General features: G+C 44.0%; 1 protein-coding gene across 3 annotated transcripts in view; it reads right to left on the bottom strand.

Moving 5' to 3' along the window:
* The window catches only part of TBXAS1 (thromboxane A synthase 1), a 162707-nt gene that overhangs the window by 93512 nt on the left and 48573 nt on the right, over positions 1 to 20622 (bottom strand). The gene's annotated exons all lie outside the window — the stretch shown is intronic.

A 20622-nucleotide genomic window follows, 5' to 3' on the forward strand; every position in this document is an offset into this window, starting at 1 on the left:
AGTCTACTCTCTATAGAGCGTGGAGGAACTTCCTAGATCCCTGAAATCAGCCAGTGAAGTATTCGGCTGGGTTGGGGACCGTCCTCAGAACCTTGGAGCAAACCACCACTGTTTGCATTTACTGAGTGCTTACTCCCTGCCAGGCCTGGTTCTAGGTGCCCTGGCCGCGTCATCTCCTTTCATCCTCCTGGGACATGGAGGCGGTAGTTACTGTACCCACTTTTCAGAAGAGGACCCTGAGACCAAGTGAAAGAAGGTGCCCAAGGTCAGGACAATGGTGGAACCAGAGCCCCTCCCCACTGCCCAACCGACAGTTGGGCATGGGGATGGTTTGGTTCCAGGGGATGCGCTTCTGCGAGGCCGCCTGGTTGGTGGAGCAGCCCCAGGGCTTAGCAGGTGTGTGAGACCGAGCCACCACCTGCTCAGGTGGGGTCTTTTATTTATTTATTTATTTTATTCTATTTATTATTTTTTTTTTTTTTTAGGTGAGGTCTTTTAAAGGAGGAAACTCAGAGCATCTTCTTGTTTTGTGGCCCAGACCCCCGCCCCCCCCCCGCTCTGCCCCGCCAGCCCAATTACCAAAGGTAAGTTCTAGCTTCACCTTTGAGGTAAAAGCTCCTGGCCAATCATTCATTTAGATTTATTTATGCACAGAAGAATTTGCTTATGGAACTCCAAAGCGACTGGTTGAAGAGAAAATTTCGGCAAATCAGTGAGGTATCGTGCAAACAAGAAAATCCACCTGTTTGTTTAATTAGCAGGTTTTTTTGGTTTTGGTTTCCTTTGTTTGTTTGTTTGTTTGTTTGTTTGTTTGTTTTAAACTGATCAGTCAGTTCAATCAAGATAGTGGATGATTGCCTTCGGGGCACCGAGGCAGGGTAGCCTGCTAGTACTGGCCTCTGGGCTGCCTGGCCCTGTTCCAGAAGGGCCGGTCAAGCCCTCTGGGCTGTTCATCGGAGGCACCTACAGAAACCAACGCGAGAGGATGCCCAGGCTACACAGCTGAGCAGAAAAGGACATTGTAAAATAGTACGTATAGTTGTGTCAGTGAATAATAGCTGAACTGACTATTAGTTCATTCATCAAGCATCTATTGAGCACATACTCTGTGTCAGGCACTATGCTAGGGCACGTTAATAATATCCCTGGAAAAAGTCTAGAAGGAGATATATTTGCAGGAAGTTATGGGGGTATTTACTTCTCACGTTGTGTATTTCTTTAATGTCCCAGTATTTTATAATGAGTGTGTGTGACTTTTGTAATAAGAAAAACACAAAAAGTGGGGGCATGTCTCACTGGATTGGCCCTTCAAGAGTCAGGGTGGGGGTTGGCAGGGGTGCAGCTGCGGAGACTTGGCTCAAGGCTCTGCCCTGTGATTTAACAGCTGTGTCACCTTGAGCAAACCACAGCATTCCCTAAGCCAGGGTCTTAAATAAAAGAGGCCTACTATGGGGATCGGATGAGAAACGTGAGAATGTTTTGCCCCCAGTAAAGTTTAGATAAACCTGCTGCTTGTCTACACATGGATCCCGACTCAGTTATCCACCTAGGACTTTGTAAAACGCAAATCTAATTGTACTGCTCCTTTATTTAAAAACCCTTCAGTGGTTGGTCACCATCAAGGCCTCTGGGAGTCTTCAGCATGGACAACAGCATCCCTCACAACCTGGCCCCTGCCTGTTCTTCAGCCTTGTCCCTCCCTATTCTCGGTCACCCCAAGAGCCAGGACGATTCACCTAAACTCTCCATCATCCCTCACCTCCACACCTTTGCACATGCTGTTCCTTCCACTTTTCTGGAACAGTAGCCCTGCTTCTTGTTTTCCTGCCTGGTTAACTGCTAGCGGTTCTCCACTTTCCACTTGTTTCCCTTTGAACAAAGGGACCTTATTTTATTTATCTTTGGTGTCTAGCCCTGATTATAGTTGTGGGCATGCAGTAGGAGTTCCGTAATGGGTATTCCAGTGCCAACCTCTAATGCCTCTCTCATGAGGACCACTGCGGTAGCCCCCAATGGGCTCTGCCTCCAAACCAACTCCTCCCTCCAAGCCAAGTCTACCTTTGGAAGCAGAAGTTGCCTATGTTGTCTCTCCATTGTTTGAAGTAACAAGTCCAAGCTTCTTGGCCTGTCACAAGGGGCCCTGCAGGAGCCATAACCTCTTTCTCTGCCTATTTCCTTCCACCAAGGTCCCCAAATTTTCTCAATTCATGGCACCCATAGTGACTCAGGAGCTTTTCACAGCCCGCCCACCCCCAAAGCCAAAGGAAGTACCCAACAGTCCAAACAACTCAATAGTTATTCGTGTTCTAACAATTTAGTTGATATTGGAATAAGGAATCCACATAAATTGGAACTACTTCTCACAGTGACCAACAGATGTCACTGTGTTCCTCATGAATATTTAAAATGTCCCAGGAAGCCCCGGTTAATTCACCGGGGCACCCTGGGTTGTCTTAGCACATAGTTTGGGAACCACAGCCACATACAGTTGCTATAAAAAGGGTTATCTGTGTTCCCACAAATTTGCAGTGTACCTCCATGCCCCATTCTTTCACACGCAATTTTCCTGGGCTCCATCTTGTTAGTTTGGAAAACCCTTTCTGATAGTTGAGTCACCTGTCCCATCTTCTGTGGAGCCTTGCAGTTTCTATAGCACCTGGTCCACTCCTCCATGGATTTGTATCTCATTCTGTTTTATTGATCGATGAGCTCCTTACTACTATGAATTCTTTGAGCATAAAGCCTTATTCTTTTTTCCCTCGCATCCCTGAGAAGCTAGTAGAGCACCTCATACATAGGAATAAATGGCGGAATGGTTCTGAATTTGCCTCTCTTGTTCTGGGAAATCACTTCATATCCTCCTGACTTCCCAAACCCTGAGGCCAGCTGATTTGAAGCCAGACTTGAAACCTCAGGATCTTATTTCTCTTTATTCACCTTTATCCTGCATTCCAAAAGACACCCGGTCCCTGTTCCTTCTAAAACCTGTGGCCCAGTCTTCCTATTTCTCTTCTACAGCTATGGAAGAAGTGTCCATCTGCAGGGCTGCTCTACTGGCTTCTTCACTGTGTGTCTACCTTTGTGGCTGTCACCGTGATCTCAGTTCTGGCTCTGCACAGATACCTGGGGGACAGCTGAGGATGCAGAATTCTTAGATCACCTCCCCACTCCAACTCGATGGCTCTGCCAAAGATTGCATTTGAATCAGACGTTCTGTAATGTAGTGACACTGAGAAGAGCTTCTCAGATCCCCCTTTAGGGGAAGACTTGTCCAGCCACTGAGAGTGAAGTCAGCAGAGAGCCTCTAATCTCATTTCAGGGTCATAGGTCAATATGGACTAGGTCACTGCCCCATCTTTGTTCCCATGTCCAGATGGTCAACTTCTCTTACTCCAACCATTCTTGCCCCAAGGTCTTTCTCTCACTGTTCTTATTGGGTAGGACTCTTCCTTCGTCATCCTCATCTCCCTGTTATTGCTCCTCGAGATCAAGCTCAAGTACTGCCTCTTCCAGGAAGCATCTGCCTTCACTGGCCCATGATTCTTACCCAAGTCATGGCTTCAGGTTGTCTGGTTAATCATGTATTCAGTCACTTACTACCTGGCATTCTTGCATAACTTGGCCCATGGCCACATTTTTCTTCTGAATTAGATGCCATGTTTCTTTAGGAAACAAGAAATGAGTGATACTGTGTGTGTGGGTGTGTGTGTGGGGGGGTGTGGGTGTCGGTGTGTGTGGGTGGGTGAGTGTAAGGGATGGATGGTCTCCCTATTGCCATCAGCTCGGTGCTACATACACAGATAGCCAAGACTAAAACATCTGTTGGGTGGACAATGCCTGAGGTGGAGCCAGCAGTGAATTCTTCCAGACATGGGAGAAATTGTCCCCTCTGTCTTTGTGCCATCAGAAGAAAGGGACCCAGACCCTGAAAGGAGTGTCGGAAAGGTCACAAAGAAGGGGAGAAGGGAATGCCCCTCCGAGGATGAGCTAAGAACTGGTGGCAGAAAGAGCATTGCATCAGGAGTTAGAATGTTGTGACTTTGAGCTAGTCCTTTGAGTCTTGGGGTCACAGTTCCTAAACCTGGTAGATTTCCCAGGTTATCAAGTAGAAAAGCAGGTTTCACTACCCTTTTTTAGGGACCTTCTTGGCTACTGCCAGGAATATGCTTTGTTGGTCCTAGGGTGGGTTTCTGGTGGTAACAGTAGGGGGTGAATGAGGACTCCAGGCTGAGTTCACACAAGCCAGCTTGGAAGAAGCTAGAGAACCACAGTGCTCCCAGGGGAGTCCACGAGTGCCAGGCCTGCCAATGACCCACCCTGCCAGCATGCCATCTCTTGCACATCCCTCACCCAACCCGTGCCAGCCACACCCATGAAAAACATGCAAATGCGTGCTTGTGAGGGGCCCAAGTCCACGGCAATGGCACAGTGTGTGGGTGGTGGCAGGGTCCACCAGGAGGCTTCATGCTGCCTAGGAACAACCCCAGGCCTGGCAGCCAGGAGACTCAGGTTCAGGCTGTATCCTACTTGTCCTGAGTGTCTGGCTCTGGGGCAGGAAGTTAGCCTCTGCCCTGACCCTCAGCTTCTTCATCTGTAAGATGAAGTGGCCCTTCCAGTCCTGGTGAGTTGTGACTGTCAAGCTATAGTCAAGCTTTCTCCGGAACAGAGCTATGGCAGAAAAAAGGGAGCTGGGCAGCACAGGGAAAATTATCTGAAACAAACCTATAACGATAAACCTCTCTACTCTATTGAATATACCCGCCCATTTAATTTATTCAGTTAATAAAACTTATTCCCCAGAGGGGGACAGGCAGAGGTAAGCTACAAACCAATCTGCCTATGTGAGCATGGGTATATATGTCTAGCTCATAACAATAAAAAAAGAGTAATTAAGAGATGTATTGAAGTGTATAGAAATCCTGAAGGACACTGAGGAGTCCAATTCAAGTTACTGTCCTTGGTGCAAATTTAATTCAATAGGGAATAGATAAATAAAAATAAAGAAAAAACAAATTCAGAACAGATGTTAGGCAAGCAATTTTTTTCACAGTAAGAATCATAAACGTGAAGAACAGCCTATAAGGCAAAGTTGTTGATGCAAACAGCATCAAGCTACTAAATAAATAGTTAGATGGCACTGCAGGGACAAAGAAACATTAAAATAGTCATTTGGCTGTCCCTGAATATTTGCGCCCACACAGTGATGCCCAGGCATGTAGATTCCTGGGCGCCGGAGGGGACCGTGTGTGTGTGTTCTGGTGGCTGTGTGTCCTGTTGCAGAGAGTACGTGCAGGGCATATATTTGTTTGAGACTCTGTAGCAAAATCTCCTCTCTCCGAATGCCATGTGGACTCCGAATATGAATAGTGGGGCTTCACAAAAGCTAGAGTCAGTTCTAAAAAAGACAATGAGGTCAGGGAGGAGCCCCAGTGTCAGGGAGACACGTGCTCGGTCCTGGGCTAGGAATCAGAGCAGGTGTGTGACTCCAAAGAAAGGAAAATTCAGTGGCAGAAGGATTTCAGACATAGCAGGGGAGAAACAAGGGCAGGAGAAAAAAAAAATAAAGTCTAGATCATAATGGTTTAGAGAAAGAAACTCCATTCTATCCCAACATCTACCCTCATTGCTTGGCTACGAAAATAAAGGCCCCAAGAGGTGAGGTGACCAGTGGGCACCACCTGGACACTTGCCAGGGCCAGGAGAAGGGGGGGCAGGGGTTCCCCGAGAGGTGCAAAAGGCCAGAGGCGTTCCTGCCCAGCTTTCCTGAGGACGTGCAGCAGGAGGGAGTGACGATCACCCCACACCTGGCTGGGGACGGCTCCTGAAGTTGGCACTCTCCCCAGGCCCCAGATCATTCAAGAACACCTTTCAGAAACTGACCTGAGGAGCAGAGGAATCACCCTCGCTCCTTGGCAGGCTGCATGAACTATCATGCGCCTTTGATTCTCATGTCAGATCTGGGAAGAGACAGGCACTCACATGTTTTTAAAGGTTGGGGATGATGGTTAAGTCACTCGGTCTAGTCCGATGGCTGGAAACATCCAAGCTAAGACCAGAACCCAGATCTGGCTTGCAATCCAGTGCTCTCTCTGGCTCCCTAGACAGACCCCTCAAGGGTTAGTAACCCCATAAGAGACCGATGAATGACCTGAGTGAGGGGAGCCCTGTGAGTGTGTCATGAGAGCACTACCTTCCCCTTATCTGTTTATCCCATGGACCCCAAGATGGCCTGACATGGCAGTGAATCATTTTTGTACTTTTATGGGCTCACAACTGAATTGAAGCATAGTCACTGATGGGGCAGGGTTATAGACCCCTCCACCCAAAACCTTGATTTTAATATGAGAGATTTTTCCCCCAATTCCTTTCATTATGTCCCAAGGAAATAATACTAATTACCCAAATCAGCAAAATAACAAGACTTTCCTGTTGAGGTTTTTGTCCTGAAAGACACATGCTCAGGGGTAATTTCTTTAGTCATTCAATAAATACTTCCTGGGTACCTTTTCTGTGTCAGGCACTGTTGTGGGCACTGGGAATATCCCAGAAAAGCAGAGACAGACTTTGTGTCCTCATAGAGCTGGCATTCTGTCAAGAGAGCAGGGCAGTAAACAAATAATGATGTGACCTGGCATTAGGGCCAATATCCTAAGGCAGGAGATTTGGCAGCCAAGGAAAGACAATAGGAGACTGGAACAGAAAAGCCTTTGGATTAATAAGGAGAACCTGGGATCACCTGGCTGGCTCAGTCTGAGGAGCATACAACTCTTAATCTCAGGGTTGTAAGTTCAAGCCCCACGCTGGGTGTGGAGCCTACTCAAAATTTAAAAAAAAAATTTTTTTTTAAAGGAGAACTTGCACAGCCCTGCACTCACCTCTTGCCAACCACATTTTATTCTTGTCATATATGTTTCCATATAAATTGAGGATAATGCAGTCAGCCCAGCCAAACTTGCAAGGTTGTTGGGATGGTTACATGAGGTATTGTGATCCAGATACCAGAAAATAGTTATGGATTGGTATTTACTATGTAAGTGGCCCCAGGGAATAAAGATACATGTCTCTTAGAGTCATAAAGGCAAGATATATACCCATAGAATGCACACACAAGTCCATAAAGCGTAAAAGAAGTCCCACTGCAACATTGCTTGCTGGAGGCCATCAGGTGTCCCCTCTGGGGGGAGAGGGGACAGGCAGGACGGATGGAGGCCACACGCTCTATGGGAGCCCAGTGATGTGACGGTCTGCAAAGCATGGCACCAAGTGAAAGAACCAAAGCAGGGAATGAGGACACTGCCATTGATATGAGCTACAGACAATACACACAAACACACAGTTTGCAAGAACGTGTGCCCAAAAAAATACATGTTAAGGACAATGGAATGGTTGTCTGTTGGGGAGAGGAAGGGAATGAGAGAAAGGTATGAGGATAAAAGGGAATGAATAAACATGCAAAACGCATGGCACCGTGTTTCCTGTTCTCCACAGCGTCTCAGAATGAACACAAACACGCACACAGAGAGACAGAGACAGAGAAAATCTTGAAGTGGAGGTAATTAGGAATTACTGGTTGCAACCCTGATAATTCGTCAATGGTGAAGTAAGCTGTTCTCATCAATGGCTCTGTTTCATGTGGAATAGCTGAGAGTAAAAGGCTATTTATTAGATCAGTGTTTTCTCTCAAAGCCAGTTCTCCATATTCTAGTCCCAAGAGACGTTCTGGAAAACAACAACAAAGAAAGTTCTGTGGTCAAATAAACCCTGCATACCAAATGTGTCACTTGGAGATGTTCCAAGCACGTTATTACACGAAAGCCTCTGAGAAGTCCCACGGTAAAGAGACCTGTGTTCCTTCGACTGACCTGGCGTTTTGCAGCATTTGACCAAGGAGAACCCCCCCCCCTTTTTTTATTTTCCACGTGACAATTATTATAGTCCGTGGAAATGGTCCAAAGGACGCTCTGTGGGAAACAGCGATGCTAGACTGTGGAAGGAGGGGAGGCCGGAGACTCCAGATTCTGAGCATGTTCTGGGATTCGCACCCTCCTGTGGCCTTCCTAATGCAGCTCCGTGATCCTTACGGTGCTTTGCCCCTAAAGTCACTGGGGATCCCGTGGCTCATCTGTAGCTGTGACTGATGGCAGCAAACACGGAGCTGCCCTCTGCCATCCTCCCCTCCTCTGTCTGCGGGCAATGATCATTTTCCCTCCAGAACTCAAAGCCGGCATTCAGCAGTGAGGGTTGATGCGTGTCTTCTTTCCTGATGATGGGTGAATGTTCGTGTCGGACGCTGCGGGACGTTTCCTGTATAAAATTCTTCTCCTATCGATCTCACGTTTCTGATGGGCCAAATCGTTATCATTCCTCCCCTGGGCCATTAGAAGGATTGTTTGTCTGTTTATAATCTCCCTCCTCCTCTGGCCCCCTCCCACCACCACGCACCCCTGGCCTTGTGCTTCTCTACTCTGGCATCTGCACAACTTCCTTCCAGTAAGCCACTTCCTTTGCACCACGGCTGGGTCTGACTCCTCCCCTGCATTGCCAAGGTCATGCTCTCTATCACGGCCCCCAAGATCACATTTGCCTAGCACACCCTTGGCTGGTACTCTCTCCCTATCTCTATCTCAGCCAAAATCCCCTGCAACCTCCTCACAGGCTGACGCACCTGAGTGCACTCTTCTCCAGGGGCCACCTGCCATCCCTCCTTGGCATGACTGGCTGTGAAGCCCTCCAGCCTCTCTCTGCAAGTGCACATCAGTGCAGACGCTGTGAGGACGGAGCGGGGGGCTTTCAGTGTGCGTCCTCCAGCCAATCATCACAAAGCTGAATGCATGCCTGTGACATAGCTGAGAAACACAGGGAAGGAAAAGTAACAAGAACAAGCTACAAATTGCAAGACCACTATCTTGACAAGTTCCTTAAGGTGGGAAGGCCAGATAGTGAAGGGCCGGTGCCCAGGTGAGGAGGAGTGGCCCTATGATGGAGAAAGGAGAAATCAACCAGAGTCCCAGACACAGAGGACTAAATTTATACGAGACACAAAGGCTACAGTGACCTGGCAGGAAGGAGGAAACTTGGAGGGGCTGAAAGCAGAATTGAAAAGCAAACACATAAATTGTAAAGAGTTTGGCAGAGAGTGAGATAAGAGGAGAAGGGGCTCTGGGAGGGGACTACTGGGAATTTATTAAAACGAACTGAATTTATGGTGCAGTTCAAGCATTTGTTGATAACAGGGCTAGTCTGGTAAGGAATGTGCTCGCTGGCCTATAGTCAACAGGAAGTCGGGGCAAGATGACTGAGGCCATGCATTCCAATTAGAAATGTGTGGTTCACATTGACCAGTTGGATTCCAGAGCACAAGGAGAAAGTTTAAGTTTCGCCTGGAGTTCACTCTCAAGGTTTGAAGGCAAGAAGTAGTGGTCATGTAGCCAACAGTCAGAGGGAATAGTAAAGCATTGTTACATTCTCCAAATGTAAAATGATGCAGTTGCCATGGAAAAAAGTAGGGCAGTGCCTCAAAAAAGTAAAAAGAGAAGTACCAAATGATCCAGAAGTTCTGCTTCTGGATATATCCCCAAGAGAACTGAAAGTGAGGTCCCGAAGAGCTACTTGTGCACCCATATTCATTGCTGCATTGTTCACAATAGTCAAAAGGCAGAAGCAGCCCAAGTGTCCACAGACAGATGAAGTAGGTGGAATGGGCTCTCCTGCCTCCACATCCTGTGGCTGTGGGACTTATGGGTCCCCTGATGCCTGGTCAGATCCAGGTGTTGAGGATGACATGGACATTTGGCTGGAGGGCTTTTTTGTTGTGGTGGCTTTATGATTTTGACTGCTCTAAGAACCTCAGATAAGTGGAATCATACCATATTTGTCCTTTTGTGACAGACTTATTTCACCTAGCATAATGTCCAGGAAGTAGAATGGTGGTTGCCAGGGGCTAGAGGAAAGGGGGAATGGGAAATTTTTGTTTAAGGGATATAGAGTTTGTTTTTCAAGATGAAAAGAGTTCTGGAGATGAGTGGTGGAGATGTTTGCACAACAGTGTGAATACACTTAATGCTGCTGAACTGTACACTTAAAAAGGATTCAGATGGTGTTTTATGTTGTATTTTACCACCACCCATTCCACCTACTTAGATGAAATCTTTCTTCTGTGGGTATCAGTTGTGGAGTCTCAGACACTGAAGCCCACAGTGCTCAATAACAAGTATGGATTTGGAGGAGGGCAGACCTCAGGATGTTAAGTGTCCACTCAGGAGATAGCATCATAGTGGGTTCCCAGGCTAAGGGGGACAAAGAACTGGGATGGCCTGAGGGACCCAAGCTCTAGCAGAGACATCTAAGACTTTGGGAAAGCAGGTGAGAATCTTTAGGTGGAGTCTTTGGGAAGGATCCAGTGGCCATGTCAGTCATAAGGCAAAACCATCCCTTGGTCTGCCCATGAATCTGAGAAGAGAACTTGGAGAGTTGGGGATACCCTTTAAAGGAAAGTGGAATGGCCTCTCTGGTGATTAATATGCACCGGACACTGCATTAGCAATGGAAAAGATGGAGGGGGATGACCCTGATGGGACCTGGATATCCTTCCCCGGGGGGGTCCTGTTGGGAGGGCAGAAGTCTTGATAATACCTGGATGTCTACTTTCCCTGTAGCCTGAGTAGTATCAAGAGGTGCTGGTAGGTGTTGTAACACAAAAGACCACCCTCACCATGTCCACCATGTCCACCTACCATGTGGTGATGGGTCATCCATCAGCCAAAGGCCCAGGGCAAAGGTTATGAGTTCCTCTTTAGACAGAGGCCAACATAGCATCATTTGCTAATAGTGCCTCCCTAGTGGTTCATGTGGGGAGCCTGGAGAGCATGTCAGAGAATCAGGCCTTCGTCAGTCGGCCAGTACACTGAAAGCCTCACTCCAAGTGGAAAATTTCGTATAGTAGGTCACAAAATTCTTGCAGTTTGGGGGTGTGATGGGGGAGAAGTTGTGAGGAGCATGGTCTTGAAATGCAAACAATAATCAAGGAACTTATTTTAGTAATTAAGTTGCCATGATCTGCCCCAGGCATGCAGGCATCGTAAATCCTGGCAGTCCCTTACTAGGAATTGCCTCATGTGCACAGCTGCGGAAGTGTCACGCACAAGTCTGACCAGGAGTAATTGGAATGCACAGTAAATAACCCAAAATCTAGAAAATTGAAGGGTCCTGAGGAAGAAAGAGAATATGGCCTATTTTATTTTATTTATTTATTTTATATACTTTTTAAAAGATTCTACTTATTTATTCATGAGAGATACACAGAGAGAGGCAGAGACACAGGCAGAGGGAAAAGCAGCTCTTCACAGGGAGCCTGATGCAGGACTTGATCCCCATACTGGGATCACGCCCTGAGCCAAAGGCAGATACTCAACCGCTGAGCCACCCAGGTGCCCCTATTTTATTTTTCAATAAAGATTTTATGTATTTATCAAAAGAGAGCATTCGAGTGTGAGTGGGGGGAGGGGTAGGAGGGAGAGAATCTTCATGCAGAACTCCCCTCCTCCCAACGCTGAGTATGGAGCCTGACTCGGGGCTCGATCCCACCATCCATGAGATCATCATGGGAGCCAAAATACAGAGTTGGCTGCTTAACTAACTGCACCAACCAGGTGCCCCTATATGCTTCATTTTAAAGATAAATTTGATAATGCAAAATTTAGTAGAATTTCAAATTCGTGTAATAAGTGATTTTTTTTGTTTGTTTGAAAGTTTATACTATATATCTAGAGTTAATTTGGTGTAGACATTTAGATGCCTTTGCCTTCTGTCCTATGTGAGTAACAAAGATTTAAAATGGTTTTCTTTGTTAATCCATTAAGGGTTCCAAGAACTTGAAAAAAGTTTCTCCGCTCCCAATATCGGGATGAAGAGGAACTTTAAGCTCTGTGTAAATTGAGAATTAGTTGCTCCTTTGAGTTCAGTAATGGCTTTTTTAAAATCATGAAATCAAAGAGGGTTTGTCATTCTTCTTTTTGGACAGACTACGAATGCTATTTGCATTCTCAATTAATTAGGGTTGAGAGCCGTAAGAATTGGGTAAGTGTGTGCAATTTTTGAGAGTATCTGAGGAAAAGAGTTCTAGACATGATGTCTGCGTAATGCCATGTGTTATCTGGACCTGCTTCCAGATGGGAGAATGCCTTGGCAAATGCCACAGTGATTCATGACTAGGTTATATAATTCTCTTTTGCATTTTGGGTTGAACAACTTGGATTTGTTGCAGGTACAATTCAATTAAATATGGAATTTATTATTTGAAAATATTAGCTGGAAATAGAGCTTTTATGCAATTTTAATTTGAGATGTTCTATTGTTTGGGGGCACATTTGTGCAGGGCTGTCACCTTGGGGATATAGAAGTTATTGATGCCATACGTGGTTGTCACTGATGGAGAATGAGCTCCCTTCCACCTTGAACCTGCTCTAGTGGTAGATTTGGGGAACGCATATCGAGGAGTGTAAAACTGAAAATCTGAGGCTGACTTCCTGCCTCTGAGCCCTCCACTCTTCCCAGCCAAGTGCTCATCCCCCACCTGCAGTCCCAGCCTGTCCCCAACGTCCTGTCCTCAGCCTTGATCTGTTGCAGCCAGGATAGATCTCTTGTCCCCAGCTGATAACAAGGATAGGGTCTGGTTTCTGCATTCTGCACCTCACATCATGCTCCCAAGTCTTAGATTGAGTGCCTGTGTGTGATTTGTTCTCAGGTCTCTCCCCCGACTCCTTTCTCAGGGCCTGGAACACCCTGTTTTGGGGCCCTATTGTCCACTGACGTGCCTTCTTGAGTCCTGCTTTTATGGATGTCTGATTATTATCCAGCTGACACCTTCTCTGTGGGCAGCTTTCTCCTGGACTGTTCACATTGGCCAGTGTTTGCTAGAATGGGGAGCTGCCAATTTCTTACCCTTTAAACACTGTGCTTTGCTCACCAGCTGGAAGCTGCTCTGGTCAGCACCCATAGCCTGGTCAGTTTTCCATACCTGGTCACCCCCAGTGAATGGGGCTACTTCCAGTTTCTAGGCCATTGCCTCTGCTGTCTTATCTCCCAGAAGTAAGCAATGAGGGCCAAACCAGCTGAGACAGGATATTCACATGAATTACTTAGATATTTACACTCAGTGCAAAAATCTTACAGAGAGATGTTTTAAATTGTCAACCCCTATATTTTGTTAAGCTTTTTTAAAAGAAGATTTTATTTATTTATTCATGAGAGACACACACAGAGAGGAAGAGACACAGGAAGAGGGAGAAGCAGGCTCCATGCAGGGAGCCTGATATGGGACTTGATCCCAGGACCCCAGGATCACGTCCTGAGCCAAGGCAGACGCTCAACCATTGAGCCACCCAGGCATCCCTTTGTTAAACTTTTTAGCTTGAAAGATTCTGGGTTAAGATTGGGAAATCATTGTAATAATGCCTGAATTTGCGATTTTTAAAGCAGCAGCAGTAAGGTGCTGTGTGGCATCGCGTGCTAGCTCTGGTTCTGCAGTCAGGGGCAAAAGCCCCACCTCTGGAGGAATGGTTTCAGCTTCTATTCTACTTCTGCTAGATTTTGTCAGAGATCTCTCAGAGTCTTAAACCACCATAAAAGCAGGGGCTTATAAAAATTTTCTAGTGCAGACTGTTGGGGTTGAGCCATTGGTTTGTAGCCACCTCATTTAGAGCTGGCAAGGGTTTCAGGTATCATCTGGCCCTTTGCTTTTCAAATTGCTCATCTTGACTTACTAGAGGTTATAAAACCGATTTAGTGAGTCGTGACCAGCTTGTATTTGTTTTGCTTTGTTTTTCATGAAATAATATAATAGAATAGGTCAATGTGCCTCTTATAGTAAATAAGATGTTCTTTTGTAAGACTTTTATTTCAGGTGTGTGTGTGTCTTGGATCACCATGCAAAATATATTATTCACCAGGGCCCAAAATTAAAGGGTCAGAGTCACTGATATAGTCCACATCCCTCATTTTATTTTGAGAAATCTGGGGCTTCGAGAGGAGAAGAGATTGGCTTAAATCCATCAAACTAACAAGTAGCAGATAAGAGAATGGGAGCTAGAATTTGATGTTGTTTTTTAAATTTAATTTAATTTTTTAATTTTTTGGGGGGGCTGGAGGTTGAAGTCCAGTTTTCTACTGTAAGTTGGCATGCTCTGTTTGATGTTTTGCCACCCAAGGAAGAGGAATTAATATGGACCCTTGATCCTAACTCCTGGACAGTAGTAGTCATTTAACTATGCAGCAACCACCACCTAAGGGTTGTCATTGAATAAGGGGGGGGAGGGAGGAAGGAAGTGGTGTGAAATAGCGGCTAAAAGAAGAGATTCAAAATCCGGGAAAAAATGGGTAAACGTCAGAAAGGTCTTTGGATAAAGACTAGGGGGAGAAAAGGTGATCTCAAGCCACCAGGAAGAATGGACACTTTGTGGTAATTCACCATTGGGAATAACAAGAGACCATGATTCGGAGAGGAGAGGTGGAAAGTCTATGCAAGGCTGATTCAAGAGAAGTGGAATGCTAATGGAATTCATCCCATTCTTTCCGGTCTAGGTCACCTAAGATAAATCTTAGGACAATTGTTGCTTTGATAATTCTACCTATTGGGCTAAATGTTTCAATTGATGATAATTGTCGTGTGTTTTCCTGCTGACAACTTTCTTCCTGCTCTTAAAGGCCTCCTAGAAAAAATATCAGCCAATTAAATATATATTTTTAATAAAACAATGCACCGCCCCCTAAAATGCAATACCAGTGTAATCACTCATCTAAAAATGTACCCTTGAAAGCTGATGGTTCATGATTGATCTCTGTTGACCAGTGAGAATATTGATATTTAACTCACTGAATGATTCTCAATAATTATGGCATATGGACCACCAGGTCTCATACTAATTTCACTTTCAGATTCATATTACTTGAAAATGGTGAGTCTAAGCTTTGTTTTCCACACTGTCATGAAAGACTCAACTTTTACCAAGTTAGGAGACCCAAATATTGCCCCTAGTCAGGCCTCATGACCAGAGATGTTAAAATAATTTAGGATGTCTGTACTTCATGCCATAGTTTCAGGGATATCGTGTCTTCTCCGTGGTCAGAGTAGTTTTCATTTTCATTAATTCCTCTTAAAACTGAGTCACATTTTGAGGTCACACACTTAGTAAAAGACACTCGTTCTGAGGCACACTCTGCAAATCAACCACAGAAACTTACATATTTGATCCTAAGCATCAGCATCTGTGCAACTTTTCTGCAACAGTGGCTTCATTCCCACCTAAGAGTTCCGCCACCCTTCAACACCTATGTATGCTTCTCTTGAACTCAGTCCAGTTTAAAAAGGAGAACCCTCTCCCCATATCAGTTGTCCAGGAGTGAGTCTGAACACTAGTATTTTCTTGAACAAAAAGGCAATAGTTTCCACCCTGCCCTATCCTCGGCCACATTTTCAGTTTCCACCTTGCATCTTCTTAGGGAACAACCAGGGGGCACAGGGCTGCAGCAGGCTCAGTCCTTTAGAGCCTTTTCATTCCCAGAGTTCTGGATCTATGGAGGTAGGCCAGCAAATGTCCCATACATTGACAACATAGCCATCTGATGGCATTAAAGCAAACCTTGTGGGTGCTGCTCTGCGGCCACACCTACAAAGTACGCAAGTGTGATGGCCAAGAGTGCTTCCTTGAGAAGGTTTCCTATGGTACTCACTCCTGAAGCACACACACTCTCCTAGGCACAACAAAATCCGAGCTTTAAAAAACATTGAAATGACCTTACTGTTTTCGTTGCTTTTTCATATGTATCCCAAAGTTCTCAACTTTCTCACTGCCTGGTGACAAGGTGCTATTAGTTCACGTGTGCTAGTTAATTAAATAAAAATGGTGCTAAAAACCTCTAGGTTGGAAGCATATGAGACACCTCTACCTCCTGTGGGCATGAACCTTGTGTCTAAGTGCTAGGTCTTTTATACCAAAGCCTTATTTGTTTGCTAAATTGATTTTTTTTTTTTTTTCAGTTCAGGGGCTCAAGGTTCCCTGAGAGATTGCTTCAGATTCCGAAACTTGCAAAAACATTGAGAACATTCTACTGCTGCTAGGTACCAGAAGGTGCTACATGCATGATATCCAAATGAGGTTATTTGGTGCAGCGCTGGCATGTGATTAGGCAGGGGAATGCAGCACAGAAGTCAGAAATATATATGGGAGCTAATAAATAATAAAAATGACACTCATTTCAGTTGGAAAAGGATGAATTTCCAGATGGAACACTACCATCTGAGAAAAAAAAAAGTGAATGCCTCCTAACTTTAGCTTCAAATAAATTCCCAATGTATTAAATATATAATTTTTAAATGAAATTTAAAAAACACTAGAAAAATGAAAGTTAAAAATATATTTTTTGAGTAAGATCCAAAATGTAGAAACCATGAAAATTGATTAAACTCAACAATAAAAAGAAAACAAATGTTTTCTGATTGAAAAACTTCACAATAAACCAAGTTAAACAATATACTGGAGAAAATATTTGCAATGTATATGGATGTAATGGGCTATTTTCTTTAATATATATAAAGAGCTTCTACAACTAAATTGGGAAAAGATCACTAATCCAACAGAAAAGTGGCAAAGAATTCTTCAGAATGCAGAATGCAATGGATTTCAAGCATATGAAAAGATATCCAAGCTTGCTCATAATTTAAAAAGCACAAATCAAAGCTACCATCAAGTGGTAAAGATTTAAAATCATGACCACCACATTTTAATGGCAATCACATGCTCCTTCAGTCACAGCATGAGTCCCAAGGTGTATTTATATTCCTTCCCAAACCCTAAAAGAACAGTATCAACATAATCATCATACATTTGTGATTGGATATAAACAAGATGGAGATTATTTTCCCTTCCAATTTGTAATTGACTTTATAACCCAGTGGATGACAAGTGGCTAAGGGTCCAAGAAGGGAGTCAGTTTTACTTGTTCCTATATACTGTTTGTACTTTCTGAATTATATACAATATGCATTCTTACTTACTTACAACTGAATATTCTAATGAGAATATATGAGATCATTGAACAAATCTGGCTTGATAAAGGGATACAGGAATGAGGGGCCACTAATCAAATGGAGAGGCAGAGATGATGAATGCCAAGGGGCATGAAAATCAAATTCAACAAGAGGAAACTAAGTTTATACTAGAAATCAAGGTCAAAGTGATGTGAGGGCAAAAAGAGGTGGGATGAGACCAAATAAAAGAACAGCTACAGAACTATCACTTAAAAGAGAGAAGTGTAAAGAAGCTTTGGATAGGAGGCTTTAGGAGCCACAAATGAGCTGAACTTAGGTGCCATTAGTATTTATAAGTAATTCATAGTAATATGGGGCACCTGGGTGGCTCAGTCGGTTAAGTGTCTGCCTTCTGCTCAGGTCATGATCTCAGGGTCCTGGGATTGAACCCCACATCAGGCTCCCTGCTCAGCAGGGAGTCTGTTTCTTCCTCTGCACCTCCCCCACCCCCACTCCTGCTTGTTCTCTCTCTCTCTCAAATAAATAAATAAAATCTCTTTTTAAAAAAAGTAATTAATAGTAATAGCTTGTCATCCACTGGATTATAAAGTCAATTACAAATTGGAAGGGAAAATAATCTCCATCCTGTTTATACCCAATCACAAATGTATGATGATTATGCTGATACTGTTCTTTTAGGGGTTGGGGAGGAATATAAATCCACCTTGGGGCTCACACTCAGAGTGAAGGAGCCAACCCGTAATCATTAATTGACGGCGTGTTCTCTAAAGCAGTAAAGCCTTGCATTTTTTTCCTATTATGTTGTCAAGGGTACTACTGTGCAATTCAAAAGAGTTCAAATCAAGTATTGTGAATAAAAACTGGATAGGTATGCATGCCAGTCCATCTGCTTTACATTCAAGTTCAAAGGAAGCAGAGACGACATGTGTAGTTTTATCCGCACAGCGCGTGGCAAAGCAGGCTCCATAATTAGATACTTGGTAAAGACATTTTGTTCTCAGTGGTGGTGGTGGTGGTAGTGGTAACAATAGACAGTGATGTTGTCAACCCTTCTTGGCAGAAAGCTTCTCTAGCAGTATCTTCCCCATAGCAGTGAGTGGGAGGGAAAATGGATAAGGAGCTGATCTCCAGTTTGGGGACCCAAACTCTGATTGGGTTGCTAATGATAACAACCAGATAATAAGCATAATGATCCCCATATTTGGCTCTCAGGTCCAGAGCAAAGAGGAGATCCTCTCTGTTTATCTGTCCATGTTTCTCCCAATGTGCAGTAGTGTACTGTCACCTAACAATACAGTGGTTCTCTTTATGGCATCAACAGTGTGGGGCTTCCTTTGCCAAATGGTGAATCAATCAGTCTATCATTTGAATTTTTAAGAGGACCAATCTGGTCTTGATTATATTTTCTAAGTCTAAAAATTACTATAACTTACATGGAATCACTGTAAAAGAAGGGTCTTTTACCAAATGTAGTTTATCCTTGACATTCCCAACCAGCAAAAAGATTTTGTGAAAATTTAAGTAACAAAATAATTTGGGGGGGCTAAAAAGGACCTTAAATATAAGCTCATCCATCCTTTTCATTTTAAAAGGTGAGCACACTGAGTCACGTCAAGATTACAGAGCCTAGTCAACTCTTTGCCCCACCACCGTTTTGCCTCCAAATTCAGGAATGGACATGTTCAAAAAGAAGTTGGCGTTATATGGTTCATCTTTTTTTCTAAAGCAGAAAAAAGTTGACAGTTTTGAATGAAGAAATTATGCCATCACATGCCATCACCTTTCTTTTTCCCCTCTTTTCACCAGAGGTGGGAACAAAAAGTGGAGATGATACTGCAATTTCTATCTCTAAAACCTCATTTGAAATCATTCCCTTTGATTTACGTTTTCTTGAAATGAAAAGAATAAATGGTGTTAACTTAAAGTTGGGGGAAAAGTTGATTGGACATCTTGTCGTCAAGGAAACTAATTCTCTCTCTTCCTCCTCCCCCCATACATTCATGCATACCACACCACCCACCAGTTAATACAGTGCCCTTTAAACTCTTCATCTGACATTCTAAAATTATTTTAAAATACCCAAGTGTTTTACTCTGAAAAATCAGTACAAGAAGTACTCAAGGGAACAGATTCCTAGAATTCAAACTTAGCCTTTTTCCTAATTCTAGGGAAGCTTCTGTCATTCTGAGTCAGTGCTGTGTCTCAGCAATGTATGGGACAGTCTCCAAGGTCAGTGTCAAGTCAACCACAGAATGAGACCATTGGAAAAAGAGAACTGGAATGAGAACTTTTAAAAAGCAATAGAGCAGCACAAAAGTAAGACAGGTAAATGGGTCAATCCCTTGAGCCTTTATTAAGTATCTATCATGCTTAAAGTAAGAAGCTATGCACTTAAAAAAAAAAAGCAAAGACCAAGCTGAAAGAAATCTTAGAGGATTAAGTAGAGTTGCTCATTATTGAAAGATATGCACCACCTCCCTGCCCTTCCATCAGAAGAATGGCTTCCCTGCCCCATCGATGTCAGGCTTGGCCAATGACTCACTTCAGCCTCACTGTGGGCAGAGTGTGCTTCCTGTCCTGATTTTGAATCTGGGCATATAACTTGGTTTGGCCAATGGGATGTTAGCAGACATGATGCAGCAGAAACTTAAAATGTTATTGCACTGTTAGGCTTGCTCTCTTGAACATTTGCCTTCACATTGAGAAGAGCCTTCCCTGGTTGCTCGCTATTTCAAGAAGGATGAGAGGTATATGGAGCAGAGCCCTAGTTGAGCCTGCCCTAAATGAGCTACCTGCCCAGAGGACCAGCGGATGCACCAGAAAGCCCAGCTGAGTTGAGCCAAGTGTAGCTTAGATTAATCAATTCCAGCCACCTCTTAGGCACATGATAAATAACAATTTAAGTCCCTGTGTTTTTGATTGGTTTGTTATGCATCAATAAAAACTAATACGGAGATCATCTAGTATGACAATTTATTACTTTTGCAGGATCATATAACTAAACAGCAATGAGAGCAACTAGGCCAAAACTGTGGGACCATTTCCACAGAATACAAGTCAATCTTTTGAAAATCATCACTGGGAGAATAAGTTTAATGGATCCACTGGATAGAAGGGTTCACAGACCACTGGACCCCATTAGCATGTACTTTAGGAACACAACAGAAGTTTATTGCACCTAAAACAGTGAACACAGACCTGGTGGTCTGGAGAAGAGCTGCTAAAAATCACCCAGTGGCTGAGGAGGAGCGATACAAGAACAGACTAAAACAATTAGGACTCCAGTGGAGAAAGACACATGTTGAGAATCAATATGATTTAAGTCTGTCAAATCTTGAATAGAATAAATGCTCTTAACATATGTTTGTTCACCAGATTCTGAAAAAAAATTTTTTTAAGAAGGAGCATTCTCGGGTATAAAAAAGAAAAATTCAAGAAAAAAAGAGGGGCTCTATTACTTTACATGGCTGAGAACTAGGGTGACCCTATGTTCCAATATATCCAGGACAGTCTTCATGTCCACTGTTGTCCTGGGGTGATTGTTAATAGCACGGTGTATTGTATTGGATGGTAGATTA

This window comes from Vulpes vulpes, chromosome 7 (assembly GCF_048418805.1).
Source record: "Vulpes vulpes isolate BD-2025 chromosome 7, VulVul3, whole genome shotgun sequence".
Classification (NCBI taxonomy): Eukaryota; Metazoa; Chordata; class Mammalia; order Carnivora; family Canidae; genus Vulpes; species Vulpes vulpes.